Source organism: Neodiprion lecontei, chromosome 3 (genome assembly GCF_021901455.1).
Source record: "Neodiprion lecontei isolate iyNeoLeco1 chromosome 3, iyNeoLeco1.1, whole genome shotgun sequence".
NCBI classification, from domain to species: Eukaryota; Metazoa; Arthropoda; class Insecta; order Hymenoptera; family Diprionidae; genus Neodiprion; species Neodiprion lecontei.
Genome location: NC_060262.1, coordinates 26432328 through 26449228, shown reverse-complemented (window position 1 = coordinate 26449228; position 16901 = coordinate 26432328). Strand labels below are relative to the sequence as shown.

The 16901-nt window shown below is 44.7% G+C and overlaps 1 protein-coding gene across 12 annotated transcripts in view; it reads right to left on the bottom strand.

The window, feature by feature from the left end:
- The window catches only part of LOC107223939 (CUGBP Elav-like family member 4), a 530321-nt gene that overhangs the window by 166827 nt on the left and 346593 nt on the right, over positions 1-16901 (bottom strand). The window lies entirely within an intron of this gene.

The window sequence follows — 16901 nt, the reverse complement described above, 5'->3', positions numbered from 1 at the left end:
GGCCAAACTGGTGCTAAACGGGACGACCAATGAGCGTTCAGGAGTAATTTGCTCCGCCTGGTACGACGGCGTTCAACAGTTATATAAGATTTGCAATAGTCGAGAGGAAAAACGATATCGTGCAGAAGAGCTTGTGTTTCGTTGCCTTCTTGTCGACTGCCAGTTAGGAAAGTAGCGTTTCAAAACGCGTATAATATTCAACCGAGAGCCCTTGAGGTGTGTGTGTTCGTTTCACGGTCTTCTCTTGGCAACTTCGTCAGCTTCTCAACAACTCATCACGTGTTTCACTTGTTCCGTTTCACTTCCCGCGCGTGTCAAGTTTCTCGGATGTACCCCCATCTCTGCTCGCTATGTAACAATTTTGAATTTAATCCGGGATATGTTCATAGTTCGTCGAGGAGATTGAACTCATTATTTCCTGCTGGAAGAAGATTGATAGAATACGAAAGAGCACGAATATCATAGAGGAGGAATCAAAGAAATGACACACGAGGCGTGAAAGTAAAATGGAATTTTCAGCAACCTGGCTATGGTGTACCCCCATTTTCAACGCCAAGAAGGAAATTAAATTCTAATTACGCAATATACGCGCGCTTTGGTGAGCGTCCACTGGGGGTAATGCCGCGCTGCTCGCTAGCCACGGACTCAACAACGAGGAGAACGAGTAATTATATTTGCCTTACTTTCCCCAAGACGTTGAGTAATTACCAGAGATGTGGGGTAAGTGTGATGAAAATGCGACTATCGATCAAATTTCCATCCAGGTAGGCACGAAGCACCCAAAAGTTCGCGTTACCCTCTTTGCTTCGACAGAGCAGATTACATTTTCAAATGAATATTCCCAGGACGTAAGCCATCGTCTTTCACCACGCAAGGGTATGAGATACGAGCTATTCGAATTTCTTCCAAATGCGACACGTCATCACTTGAGCAAAGCTAACTCCAAATCACAGGACATTCGCTTGGAGGGCAAAGATGGACTAGTTTAAACACACTGCATAAAGCGCACTGCACATAGTTTACATTTCGCTACGTACGGTTCGACTCAAAGAAACTGGTATTGATGGCAAAATATTGAATGACGTCGTTACATGTCGTCGATACCATCATAAAGCAGGCTAGGATTCGAATCAGTCTTGTTCCGTGATCTGTGCTGAGGTAGAAACCCACCTCAGTAATAAGACATTGGGTTTCGATAACAAAGTTTTCGAAGTCCAGTTCAGTCGGGTGGTGGTATAGCTGGTAATACGGAGTCCCGAGTTCTGGAGGACTTGGGTAACGGCGGTGGTCAGCTCGAGAGTGCATTCTGCTGTTCCAGCCGTCGCAAAGCTTCTGACTACATCATTAATATAGCGAATATAGGCATGATGGAGTTTGAGAACAAGTTTTCGCGATTACATACAGTCAGAAGTCGGACGCTCAGCTTCGCGTTTCGCAGTATTCACTGCAGTTAGTGGGAAATAATTTCTTTCGGTAAAAATGTTTGAATGACTGGCAAATCGGCGACTAGACTACGCGACATATAATCATCTGATGAAAACCCCAGTTTAAGTGATGGTCTTTCTATACGCGGTCTAGAATCATGTGTGCGTGAGTCTTCACGCCCGAGCAACAAGCTAAACTTGACGGTATAGAACAGGGAACACAAATATCGATTAGCGGGCGCGTTGAAAGGCTGGAGGACGTCAGCTGGACCCTCCAATCGGTCGAGTAGGCAGGCTATTTGCGAAATAATGTTGGATCGAAGGAATGGTCGGAGCGAGGGTGAAGAGGAGAGAGTGCGAAGAGGGAAAACGGAGAAGCCGAAGTAGAACCAGAAGGGTGGGTAGAAATAGTGGAATAGGAAATAGCGATCAGAGAAGGAATAGAGGGACACTGAATAGGCTTTGCCGAATACACAACGCGCCACGATCGCCTGAATTCACCTCGTTGAATTTTACATGTGTCTGCGGACTAAAGCGCTCGGTACAAATTTACATGAGCAGGTTGATCGCGTCAGAGACGGCATTCTCCTTTGGAAAGAGAGCTGAAAAAAACACAAACGCACGGAAATTTCATGTCATCTATAATGCAAGCGCAGAACTTGAAAGGATTTACCGATTCCAACCATTGCTCGCCTAATTGAAAGGAAACGAGCCTGTCCAGGCAACCGAGAATCGACGTGAAATTTTTCGTCCTTACACCGATACGATCGGCATACCTACCGTTCCGCAAAGATTCGATATAAAGCGAGCGTTATACAGCTGAAAATCTTGGCCATTTGTCCAAATATACTCAACATTCATGATATTCCGCACGATTGCTGGCAATTGAGGTGAGTTGAACTGCCGTGGAGAGCGGGGGACGGCGGTGGCGGCGGTGGAGAGGAAAGGACAACCAACCTCTTCACCCTCGGCTGGTCGTAGGTACACTGACTGCAGGAGAGCGGAATTAGCATCTCCATTAGACGACTAGCATAATGCGATATTAGCATCGCGCTGGCAATATAATCTCTAGGGTTTAATAAGACTTTCGTGAAAACTAGACAATAGCAGGTTGCGATTCTCCCCTTTTCCATCCGAGAATCCCATAATTCCCGGCAGCCAGGTCCCTTTCGTCTTCAGCCTTTCATTCAACCGGCGATTGATGTATAAGGTAGCGCAGCGACGTTTCGCATCAAATAATGCGGAGCTGCATGTACCGTGATCTTCAATGAGCTTGATCTCGGAGTCGCATTGTGTTTCGCTCCACTTGACTGTTGGACCCGTCCCGGCGACCCTTTGAAACTGTTTTCAGGACCGCACTTAATTGACGATAGAAGCTCAAATACGGCTGTTGCGCCAGGTGATATCAAACTGTCGGAACTAATTAATATCGCAGCATTCCAAAAGTCTAACAGGACGCAAGCCCTCTTGACCTTGTTTGACGACGGCCGTGAGGCTACTGCTTGCTTCGCTTCGAATAATCACTTTGTCACGTTAGTGGGCCACAAATAAGCAAATGAAATCTTCGATACCGTCAGTCTATACCGTTACCTGAAGGATAGTCAGTGCCGAAGAAACAAATGCATTATACATGCGTATGCACGATTTTTAACGAGTCTCATTACACATCGAAAATTAGCATTCATCGTCAGCCGAAAACTATGACTTTGATATGTTCAATGTGTCTGCAATAAAGAGTAACATCCAATTCCACAAACACTTACTGTCAGTTCAGTGTTATTCTACACTTCGGATATGTAATCGTATCGATGCGTCAAAATAGTCGATCAATAATCACTATTATCGTGGGCTGAATGGGCTGGCTTACGAAGAGCAATATTGTGCGGAAACGAATAACCATTATCTCTTGATTGATGTCTGATTGAACATTCAGACTAATGGCGTGTACTTTTTTCCGAACGTCAAGTTACCTTACAATCAGCCGGAGAAATGAAGTCAACACCCGGTTGACGCAAAACTTAGACTGGTAAAAGTATCCTATTTCTAATCAACCAGTAACTGACATAACTGTTTGAACACAAGTTTCAAATAAACAAGTAGCAGTTGAATCACCGATGTTCAGTACAACAATGTGCCAAATGATTAGTAACAGCATTTTTTTATCACTGTGCCACCAAGGGGAGCTTGCAATGAAACAGTAAACCAGGTTTTATGAGTAGTTTCTCGAAGCTTGGTTCGACAGCGGTTTTTAAGGAACTAATCCTTTGTGCTTTTATCAGCCTGGCTGCGAGCGGTGAAAGTCGAAAGTGCACGAAGACTTGCAAATAGTTTCGTTCCTGGGCCAAGGTTCAAGATAGGGTTTCGCTTCTTCAACTTTAAGGAACGACGAGTGGTGAATTCCGAGCTGACTACAAAGTTTTTAACTAACTTTGGCGGTTGTTTGTTCCTTTCATGTGAGCTACTTTCTACACTCGACTTTCTTGCATGATTCTCCGGAAAGGAGGCTGTTCGATGCCTTAGTAGTACCTAAGTTGAAATTCGCGAAAGGCCGAGCTTACCCAGAGTATTGGTGGGAGAGTTCAACGCGCGGTGGAAAATTGCCTACGATATTCGTATGTTATGCGAGAAGCGAGTAGTGAAAAATCTTTCATCTCCGGCGGTTCGTATACTTGATGCGAAAATTTATCGACCATCAGATAAGGCTGCACTTCAAACAGACGGTGTGGCTTGAGTTTTCAAGATAATTCACTGCCTTCAGGCGTACTCTCGGGGGTTTGACTTGGAAGACTGAGACCGAGGAGAAAGAGAGACGCCTTTTGACAACCCACTCGTTAAAACTTTTTATTCCTTGTCACCGTTAATAAAAAATTTCTGATTGGCAATTACCCTTAAATGAAATAAAAAAGACGGTCGGATACAGAAAAGTAACGACACCGTTCTGCAGATGTAGTTGTACAGGAAAATGGAGGAACTGAATATATAATATATACCTATATTACACCTAACTTGATCAAGTTAATTTGTTCTCAGAGCACTTGGTTGGAAAATAAGACCGCAAGTTTTCAGGGATAAACCGGAATCGGAGGGTCGGCCACAATAACGGTATACCAACCTTTTTTTACCAATCGTACGATGCTGCAGGGTCTCGCATGTATAACTCGGTCACGAAGTGTGGGCAAGAATGCTGCTTGGAGCTTGGAGGAAAAAAATCCAGAAAAATTCAAATTGATATTCCTTCATTCATGTGGCCAAAAAATGGTATCTTACTGTGGCTCTTCAGTAAAATTAAATTTTTATTGGATACCCACCCACACTCAGCTATCGAATATCGATCCGAATAAATTTTGAACCATGTTTTTGGTAAATTGCAAATTCGAATACCGCGGATCACAAGCTCCCTCGATTCACGACAAGCCTCTTCGGGCACATGTAACGCTATCAAGATTGCGCAACGAGTGCCAATATGTAGAGTCGCAATAGAGGAAAGGAAGACGCTGAAATAAAGGTCATACTAAATGCCGAGCGAGGCATTAGGACACCCAGATAATCGGGAGATTACTGTTAATTAGGGAAAGGGTAGAAGCAAGGCCTAAGGGAGAACGAAGCGAGGGTAGGATGGGACGTGGCCAGAGGTTTGGGAGAGGCGCCGCAGACAAAGGTCGTTTCTGTAAACGTAATGTCACGAGAAGCGCGGAGGTATAGTTCGCAAATTAAGCCGATTTCGATCTCGGCTCGTGTCTCCGTCATCAATATCTCTGCCGACAGAAGTGAAGGAGCGGATTATTAACTCGACATTGTCACGCGAGTCGTATTGTTATACCTAATGCGCGATCATTTTGCTGAACTGAAAGTCAGCGCCAATCACGAGTGAGGAACTTGACACCATGATATATATTAATTTTTATCGACATTGTCCCGCGACGGCACTCTTCGTTATCTATCAACGACCTTTCCGCCTATACCCTTCCATATTAGTTATTTATGGTGGCCGGGGGATCGCGTTATCCTCGAACACAGCAACGCCCGGCTCCCAACTGTTTCGGCTAACAATAACAAACGACCGCTACTTTATAAATTAGATATGAGACGATCTTTTCGCAAAGGCCACCCCCCGAATCGAATTTTCCCTGAATGAAATCATTCTTAAAGATACCGAAAAATACTTCCGTTTTTCATCTTTCCATTCTAGAGCTCTGATTACGTCACGTATCTTCGCAAGTTTGACTCTGATATTCATGGTACAAAAATGCTCAGCAAATAAATGGCCAAATTGACACTAATTGGACTTACCAAGACCCGTTGAATAAACCAAAAGCTTTCGAGTTATTGGTATTTCAATCATTCAGTTTCTGTCGAAATTCTGTTTCCGACCATAAATCAAAATATTATTAGTAAAACTGTGAATAAACATGCAACTGCTTTCAATTAAGTCAAATTCCGCCTTCGACAAAGTACGTCAGCGTTTCCACATAACCTTATACATACATGCGAACCCACCGACGCGAGACACTCCACATCAAATGGGACCCAGCTTATAGAGTACAGAACTCAAAGCGAGGCCTTCCAAGTGGGTAACTATCGACAACGACTGATGTATTTTCAATTAACGATCCGGCTTAAGGGAGCCGAATTTCGTTGCGGACGAGGGTCATGGCCGTGGAATGCCATCGCCTCCGGTAGCTACCGGACTGCGGAACCGTAGAACGTACCCCGTTGGACCCGGTCGAATCCCAACGGAGTCGAGGGCGGTAAGGAGACCGCGCTCAGGCGGGTAGCTTGAGAATTTGTCTCCGTCGGTATAACGAGGCTCTGGTTACATAATAACGAGCAGCCCCGGTCGCTTTGTTTACGCGAGGTGAGCCACTCGCACCTAACGCCTACCATTTCAGGAGCCTTCCGGTGTTCGGCTACGTCGAGTAGTCCAGGACCGATTCATTGCCCCGTTGTCAAACCATCAATTCATGGTGGAAAGAAAGCACCAGAGGCACTACTGAAGAATGGACCTTTGTACCGTAGCTACGCGTAGGTGCGACTGATCGAGAGCTTGCTAAATTGAGAGCGTGTCATATGTAGCAATTAAACTGCGGTTTAGTCTAGTCGGAAGACCTGACACCACCAATTCCAAGTAATACCGCAAGCTCTGTTCGGTGGTCAGGGTGACATGCACGTTGACATAGCAAACGGACCATATTTTTCTTACGGAATATCATTTATTTGCATTAGCCGCTGGATAGTGAGAAAACTTCGGTATTCCGTGTTGATACATCGGATTGGAAATTTTTTATGGCCAATTTTTGGTTGACGTTTCACGGCCTTAGTTGGACTCTATGCTGTGTGGTGTTGAGATGATTCTAGAACAGATAGTTTCTGTAATCGAAGTGTTGACGACACAGTATACTCGACTCTCAGGCAGAATCGTGGTTGTTGGCTAGGTGTACACAGGGGTGAGAACCTAAGTCTGAAGTGTATCCGAACACTGTGACCGCGACCAACTCCGTTCACCACTATCCAAGGTCGTGAAACGAGACTCCGTGCGGTTAGAAACAACAATTGGTTCAGTTACAACTCCGATTGCAGAGGTGTTCTCCGTATTCAATTCCATTCCATCACTCCTCGTTGGTTTTCTATCAATTGCATTGGCGGACTGAGCGTAATTATTGTTGTTGTCGTTGTACCCGAAGATTACTATGCAATCTCTGGGGGATTTAGGATTTCCTGTTTATTTAACGGTCGGGGAATTGAAATCGGAACGAACCAGGCATGACGCGATCGATGGAAAAGAAGTATATACGAGCCCGTTACGCGGTCCGTGCACACGTACGAAGCGCCCTTTATGTTCCGTGACAACGGCCGATGAAATCGAAATATCAGATCACCGACTGCGGACGCCCGGCGTCGAGGTGCGACCTCATTCATTTCGCGCGCACTGCACTGTGTATAAAAAATAACGAGACTCAAACGAGAAGAGAATAATTTTCTACGGTTATATTTTGGCACGTGACGCGCCTCCGCATCGTTTCTTCGGCCGTACAGTGAGATCTTCGAGGTGTAGGCGGCGATACACTCGTCGTAAAGTTTCTCTTTGTTCGACGGGCAGCGAGGTTCTTTAATAATCGATTATGAAGGATGACGGTTCTAGTATCAACTTTCAAGCTGCAACTTATTGTTTCAAGAAAGTTTAAAATTTATTACAAAGTTTTATACGGAGCTTTCGCCCAACCCGTAATGATCCCCCATTCATCATCGCTACTCGCCGTTCTCACCGCGCCAAAGCATCTTTCCCTTATACAAAGTGATTAGTCGCAGCAAAACGGTTCTACGCAGGAGCGAACGCGATCCAATCAGATCCCGCTTTCACTCCGCGACGCGATATTCGTTAAGCCAAAACTTGTTCACAAGAGTTGACTTTCTCGTTAAATTACATCAAAGCACACACGCGCACCTTACATGTAATGTCAAACCGTAAATGCCACTCCTCGTAATTGCCTCGGGAAAATACCTTCGGTATACTCGAACGACAAATCGTCAAGTTACGTTAAATTTCCGCTCACGTACACAGGCACTCGTCGTCGTACCTAGTCACCATACACGAATGCGTACGAATTTACTTCGATAAAACCGTTCCTTCTTTGACCTTCAGTCATCGCGCTTCCCTGCTATTTTCCGAGATCCAGTGCAGGCAGCTTTCGGGGATCACGGTTTTCAATTGGATCATATCGTATATAAAAGAACGTCTTGTTGTAAAACCGAGGTATCGCGGTACAACCGTAGTTTCGGCTTTGCTTTAAAGTCCATCCATATTGCGGCAAGATCCGCTTTACCACGATACTTATATCCAGAATAACGATCGTATAATATTCATAAGCGGATTTCCAATTTTATACTTTACTCTCGTATATTGCATTCACTTCTTTATTTATACTCCATCGCGACCCTTATCCTCTCTTCTATCCAATTTAGTTTTCGGATCATGACAAGCATCACCGGCTAACAGCTCGGATTCGAAAAAGTTTGGCAAGTTAAAACTCGTCCGCGGTACTTATCTTACCTCCTTGGCAGAGGCTTCTCGCTGGGTCTAAAACTCAATCGAGAAGTCAATCAAATCACCACAGATATTCGATATTTCTTCCCCTTTTCCACCGTTCTTCTCTCACTGATCTTTGATACAAAAGTGGGATATTCTATATCGATCAGTGATGCATCACCGATTGTGGAGCTAAGACCCAGCCTTGTGCGAACTCTCGGAAATCTAACCGAATCAGATCCAACCGATCGACAGCCGATGCAGACGAGAATGACGAACATCTTTACTGCTCGCAATGAATCGAGGCGAGAGGTGGATTGCTCGATGGATTGATTCGTAAAAAAACAGATCAGAGACGAGGAAAGAGAGTACTATTCGTGCTTGAGATTGATTTAAAGGTGTTTCATTTTGCGGAGAGCAGTATCTCCGCCGAATGTTGAAAATTCTGTACGAGTCACCGATCGCGTGTCGTACGAATGGTTTGCGGAAGCTATAACCACAGCTTCGCGTGCAGCTATCGTAATTTTGTATAAATTGTGGGGTGAGTATTATGTACAGCGCGACGAACCGGTTGTTCAACTAATTAGTTGAAAGTACAACAATTAAAACGTGTAATTTTACCGGCCGAAACGCCAAACTAACGCGAGCGCGCCTCCGCAAGTTGAACAACAATAAAACCCCGCACAAGATCTCGGAATCAGGGGTCAAACAGAGTTCTAATTACGGCAACTTGTTGCGCTGAAAAATAAAGCAAACATTTCTAACACGAAACCTGGTTCAGTAGCTTTGAACCACCGCGGCACGTGCCTCCCAAGCGTGTGTGAAGATACCGACAAATTAGACCATTCGTTTAATAAACCGTGCAGTGCAGCACGCAGTTTCGTTTCAAAAAATCGTCATCGCGTGATTACGAATAGTGAAGACATGACCTTACAAAGAGTGCTGCGAAATATTTATACCATTGAAGAAAAGAAACGCGTAATGGGGGCTGCAGTTTATGCGTGGTAGCTTCTCTTCGTCGGCGATGTGATTCATCGCACATATGTGGCGTCGTTATCGTATCTGCAGGGTAACAACGCGGAGGGTAATGGTAGCTGTAACAAGACCGGCGGAGCGATAACGAGAACAATCGACCTACGGGTCACCCCGTAAGTGGTATAACGGCGAAGTAGCGAGGCAGGTTCGCGTTGAAAAATGCCTGCATCGTCTTTAACGAGGTATCGGACGCCTCGGCGGAAGTTCAGTTGGCCGGGCGTCTCGTTTCGGGAATTCATATCCGGCCTCGCAAGGCCTCCTTCTCCCCCCCCCCCTCCCCCCTTCCTCACCCTTCGCCTCGTCCGCGCTCCTTGCGTCGTCTCTTTCTCCCCTCGGCAGACTCCAGAGATCCTCCTCAGCTTCGCCTCGCCAGCGCAGCAAGAACCGGCAATAAACGTCAGCGCTCCTTGGTAATTAAAACTAAAGATCCGAGGCGCGGGTAGCGAAAGCGAAAAACAACAGGCAGCAACGGGGGGTGGCGAAACGGCGGATGGGCTGGAGGCGAGGGAAGGGAGGGAGGTTAAGAAGCTTCGTTCGCCCGAGTGGCGGGTCGAGGGCTAGAGCGAAATTGTTAATTTTTATTTTTTTTTGCTCCGGCATCTCTCAAGAACCAGCTTCCGACTGGCTTTAATCAAATCAGAAATTAATTAGCTTTGACGGTACATAAGGTATGTATAACAGATGTGGGCCTGATCAGATATCGCGATCAGGGGTGGGCAGCTTTTAATGGATTCTACTCGTACCTCCGCGACTGTATTTAATTTTCAGGGACTACCGCATATTTAAATTCGCGAAACCATTCGCAGTGTGGGTAACTTCTTTGAAACAACGGGTGCGTTTCGTGTTCCCTAATCGATACCTGATTAGTGCCCGATCATCTCATACCTTATTGACATTCGCTAATGAACGCTGGGAAAGAGGATACGCCACGTCTATTTGTAACAGAATCGCGGACCACGGATTTCACGGTAGCAAATTACGCAACTTCGTAGAACCTAATTATATTCGGATAAACTCGGGTAATCTTTAGACGGTGATGCGTAGTTCGCGGGTTTTATACAAGATGGACGAACCTGCGGAAGCCTTCGGTTATTTATGAATTGTCTCGCTACTGCACAATACTTTAAGAATAAAACAAAGTAGCTACGGAGTTGAATAACAAGTACGAGTTGTCGACCATTTTCCATTATGCGCCGTTAGACTAATTGGCCTCAGAACTTCTTTGCTGTGAGGAACAAAGCTGAAAACAAGATTACTCTTGCAAGCGCAGCGACTCTGGAACCGGGCTTTTAAGGCGATATGAACCATGTTTGAAAAGTAACAAGACCGAGCTATCCGCTCATCGACTTCAATTTATTTTTAGATTCAGTCAACTCGCGTTCTTGGTGGATCCAGAGTCGAGCTCTCCAAGAAGGTACGCATCATCAACATGAAAGGGTGGGAAGTGGCTTTGTATTTATTCACACAACGTCACGAGCAGCAGACGACAGTGATCCTCGGCGTAGAACCTGGTTAGCAGTTACTAAAAGGAAACTTAAGAATCATCCGAGGGCCGCAAACGCACCGGTGAAGACGGAGATAAACGCGAGTAGAATTTACCCGCAGGAAATTAGTCTGTATTCCGCGAAGATGAGGATCATCCAGAGGCTTGTTGATTAAGGTTAAACGTTTTACAACCTGCCGGCGAATATTCTGTGATTTGAGGATATTTTGAGGAACGGTATTACAAGAACATGAAACTCTGCCGATAATTGCGTCGGATTCAAGGAAACACGGTGAACTCAAAAGTGGAGAGAGAGCCCTTGTCACGAATTTTCTCAAGTAAGTAGAGTACACAATGGGCACGCCTCGCGGTGCAGTCCGGGATATTCTGAGGAATGGCACGTGGGTATGGAACTGGATACAAAATCAAGCTGAGAACCATGTGATGTGATTCGCCAACGCTAATCTGCATTCCGAGTTGAGAACGTGACGCCATTGAATATTTAAGACGTTCCTCGCTCGAGGGGTGAGCGTCACATCCTCGCCGTCAGACCTCGGCTGAGTCCCTCTCAACAACCCCGAGTTTCCAACCTTACCCCCTTCGTTTTACTAGGTAAGGGATGCCTTGAGACTTCCAGGTTTTCATATGCAAATGCTTCACACCAACTCGTGCCTTCCGTCACACCAGGGTATGCTTCACGTGTCCAACGTGAGCAGGCACTTCACCACGCGGTGACAGTTTGGTTATTCACCAACCGGAAACAGCTTTACCCACCAGTTTTACTCCACCTCTGAATATTTTGTAACCGTTCACAAAATTGTTTGCTATCAAAAATAAATATACACGCGCTTTATAATGCGATTCGATTGCCTGATCCTCAACGCTGATTAATATATCTGATGCAGTCAAGTGCATGGCATTTTCATGGTACGGTACTTTTCCAACCTGTGAACGAGATTGAGATAGATCGAGTAGATCTCAAAACATTTCTTCCGTGTACCGTAGCTGATTCATTAGCTAGTCGAGTGGTGCTTAGGCGTATTAGAGCCGAATGATGAAAGGAAAAATTTGGCAGTAGGTACGAGCGTCGGAAAGTGCGAATGAACAATATAAGCAGCCTCCTTGAACACGACTGTGAAACCGCTTACGCGAGTTTAGGTTGGAATGAAATTTCACGCGAGTAAACTTTCTTATTTACCCAGCAGTTAGCTGCTCGTATTTTCATAATCGCCGTGTATGCGGGCATGCGGGTGTGGGAGGGCACGTCTACGAACTCGGAGCTCCAAGGTTCGAGCTTGAAGCTTGAAGCTTGAAGCTCGAGGTTTGAGGTCCTAGGTTCGAGGCCGGGTACGCGCAAACTTATGAGTCCATATAGCATCGTTAACCGAGCGTTATGAGAGATCCGCTCGAACCTCACGCGCACGAAATGTAACAAAATTGCGATACTTTTCGCCTTATTTCCCCTTGTTGTTGCTCACCGGGCTTCTGGGTTCACCAATGGAACACGGAGAACCGGGTTGAAAGTTAGTAAAGAATGAAAGGGCACTTGAACATTATTCGTTCTGCAGAACCAGGAGATTGAAGGAAGCGTCGTCGCGGGTTCGTTTGAAAATTAAATTCGCTTCCTAGAGAAGAAGGAGATTCCCTGCACAGCTGTAAACGTGATCCGAGAGGCCCGGAGATTTTCAATTTGCTCGCCGCGTGACGGGGAGGATATAAGCTCTGCCGATGGTATGATGGAAGAACAAGAACCACTCGCTAAGTACACGTGTATGCAGTATGTTTTCATTTTTCGTTATCATTTATTTACCTTTCGCTTTATTATTATTTTCATTTTTTCGTGTAATTTTTCTTTTGATTATCTCTACCTTCCTCTCAAAGAGAAGACATCCTATCAGTCGGGGCGTCTTCGTAATTTGAGCGGGAATGCCTCAAGATGTCCCGAGGCGGCTCTCCGCGCGGAAACTTATTAAATATTTCCAGCGTATTTCATTTCATTATGCTATGCAGCGTGCTACATTCTTCGGAGGTCTGTTAAATACGCCCAGTAATAATATACAGGTATCGTAGGTAGGTAGCAAACAATCCACCGCCCGGAGGCCAGGCTCTGTCTTTTCTTATCATCAAACCTTTTACCGAGATCTACCTAATATTCATGCCGTACAGTTCCACACCGACCCCTAAATCGATTTCTTTCCTTTTCCCTCCGTCTCCGATCCCCGCACTCCGCGTTTCTTCCCCCTTGCCCTCACTCATTTTCTCCGCTTTCTTTCTCCTTCCGTTCTTTCTAATCCCCAATAACACGTCGTAATCGCCTAGCTCGCGAACGAGTGCTGGACACACTGTATACAATCATATGTTTGATGGATCTAATTCATGCATGGCGAATTCACGTGCCGATGGATTGACTCAATTGAGGTGTCATTTGCGGCGAGGCGTTTTATCTGGCGTTTTTCATAGAACGCACGCTATGCAACCAGGAAACATATTATTTGTCTACACCGGCGGTGAACTACGAGGTACGCTAAAGTACCGTGAAAATATTGATATTGCTTGTATCTATAAAGTAAACTCTGTCTGATATCTATAGGGAAACGTTTGACTAGTGGATTTTAATGATGGCGACACACGCCAAATGCTGTCACTTTTCGCGTCGTACCTATAACCGATGTGAATTATACGAGCTGCCTTTATGCTTGATGGGATTTGAACACGGAGAGAGGAAAACGAGAAGATTTCAGTCAAAACTGCAGGAAAAGAGGAACACGTCAAGGCTTTTGGTGAAAAATACCAACATCAATTATATTTTTTACTGTAAATATAGCAGATTCTACTCTGCCAACAGTGATTTTTATTGTTTTTAAGAAAAATTCAGCATTTTATGAAGTATATTATGTAAAAAAAACTAGATCCGTACTTCTTTTTTTGCAGTTTTGGGTAAAATCTACTCTTTTATTTTCTCCGCGAAGAAAGTGTGGGAATAAGAGAGACGACATAATTTCCGTGACTTTCCAAGGAAAAGGAAGAGATCAACTTTTTCCTCAACTCTCGAGTGTGAGATGTGAATGAAGGAAAAAGGGATGAGGAGGAAAAGAGAAAAGGCGCCACCTTTTCTGCTCGTCCCGCTAATATGTCAGTGTCAGGCACATCAGCACACATCGCATACATTCCACACTGTACCGCATTACAGACCGTGAAATGAATGTATGCGGCATGCCAGGGTGTCACTCAGTCAGTCAGTCGATCCATTCGTCCCTCAGCCCTTTTCTTGTAACCTGTCTCTTGCATAAGTGGGGGAATTACGCGTCACGGGGTTCCCAAAATCGAAAATTAATTCATCGGAGAAAAGAGCGCGCAGAACAAGCCAAAAAGAACTATGCATTATAATTGTGTTTCATTGTACGGTTGAGAGCAAAAACGCTGATAAACCGCAGCTCTCTCAATGCAAAGACCTCAGATAGATTTTTACGCTCAATGAAACTTACGTTGATGAATTGAAGTACGCAAAGTGGGACTCTACCCCAATACCATCGATACGACAATGAGATGAATGAGGTAAAATTAGACAAGGGTTAATACGAGAATCGGGTTTCAATGTCAAGGATCAACAGAGTAGTGTGAAAGTAAAATAATCAATCATTTTGTACGAAGGGGAGGAAAAAATATCTGATTCATATTACACGTGTTGCATCGCAAAATCTGTGACGGTTCAAAGTATAAGCTTGAGGACGGGAGTCTGAGTAGATAAGCGGCGAATTTTTCGGATGAAGGGTTATAGGCAGGGTAGTTTGCTACATGTATGTAGCTATACGCAGAGACGTGTGAATGGCCGTCGTCACTTTAGTGTCATTGTCGTTCGATTTACATGCGATGTGTGCCGATATACCGTTCGTGTCTTCCTGGAATATAGACGACTATCCGGAACGACGTCAGGAAGCCCAAAAACGATTTCAAATGAGCTGTTCACGGCTATTACGCTCTCTTCAGGCAGCACCGTCCCAACTTTATTCCCTTTCTTTCCACGTCCAGTATATGAACCGTAATATAATATGTTGTGTACCCGGTATGTATGTACACATATAATGCAATGTATTTATAGGCAGTCGCTCGGCTCCAGTTTCCTTAGGAATTTTCGTTGATCTTTCAGCAAAGAAAAAAAAAAAAAAAAAATTGAATATAAAGCATTAAAAATAAAGTTTGGCCCGAGGAAATTATTACAGAGGGTGTACAAGAAACGAAGACAAGAAAAGAATTAGAATCACAGAGCGAAAGACCTCGCTCTGCGAAAGGTTCAGTTTTTGTTCCGACTCTGCACCTTTTTTCATGCCTTTCCTTCTCTCGACCCCTTTTCTGCTTATTTCTCATCTTTGTAGTTAGTCTTAATATGTATCAAATTCACCAACACATAAGGAATATTCGGTAGGAAAGGTTGTACTTAAATTACATAGTTTACACTTTTCTGTTGTTTTCCTTGAATTCTTTACCTATAAAAGCAGGAAATTAATTATCACGCGATGACTATATTATAATTTCGTTGTGAGATGAAACGGGTAAGTGATTTAATTACTATAACCACATATCGACCTTTGTCAATTTTAACGAAAGCTACACCGATTCATTGTCAATTAAAAATCTCCCCAAGCATCAAGCCATACACTTATAAACTACGGTACTTAAAATTTATCACCGATCAATCAAGCGATGAATGAAAGTGATGGGATGATGTAAAGCATACACAATTAACAGCTCAAGCCCATTGAAATTTCTTAACATTCAGTAATAACCATTATACCTTTCGACCCATCCATCTCTTGCACGATAATTCGACGAGGTGTTCATCGGTTGCTGTCAATTAAACATCTTTGCACGCGCGGTGCGCGAATGTCCGAAAACATCTCGAGCCAACTATAAACACGTATCTAATCGCATGTTCTAATTGCGCCCGGTAACTCCACCCCTGCAGCATCCAGACTCCACGCGCAAAGGCTTCTGCAATGCTACTGTGCAGATGCTGACGCACAAAGGTTATATGTACTCAGATGTGCAGCGCACGTAATAGGGCGAACAGCAACAGATACCTACTGCGTCAACCGACTACCCCGGTTGCACCTCATCGCGGCTTTGGTGCTTTCAAAGGTACACCGTCCAACCAACCAGCCAACCAATGTGCTGCACGTGCGTACGCGAAGTGTACGTACATATGTGTGTATGTATACGTCTGCGGATACATAGGTATATCATACGTACATAAACATGCATACGCAGACGGTGTTACGCGACGGAATCCTACCCTCCTCCTCCTCCTCCTCCGCCTCCTCTGCAACGCCCTCGTGAAATAGCTGGCTACACAACTATCATATTTCCCTCTTATTTTTTGTTGCGCTGTCATGCCGTGCCGTATATTTTGACGTCCCTATTCCCCGGTGGCCCGTGAGCAGCCAGGATCCCGGCAAACTCCCACCTCCTCCACCTCCTTCTCTCCACTGACGTCTATATGTACGCAAGTGACGTGTATACAACGTACGGATATACGTATGCACGCATGCGACCAAACCCAGCCTCCTGCGTCGTTAACGCCGAGGCGTTGGAATACCGATATATCGCCGAAAGAACGTCACCGTCGCGACGTTACTTCTTCTCCGTAGATATGTGATTGTCGTTCGTAGAATAAAATCCGTAAATTATTTACGGGGTGTGATTGTTTTACCTGTCTGGTATATGAATATGTGTAAAAAAAAAAAAAAAAAACTCTTCCTTTCGTACTTTACGGCATCGAATTTACCTCCGAGATCGTTTGTTCTCAAATTAACTCAATTAGTGCTTCAATCTATCACGGCAATGGGAAATGAAACCTCGGCAGCTCATAGCTGTGAGGAAGTTGTGCCGCGTAATTGTATCGTCGAAATAGGATTGAAAAAATTGATATTCCAAAAAT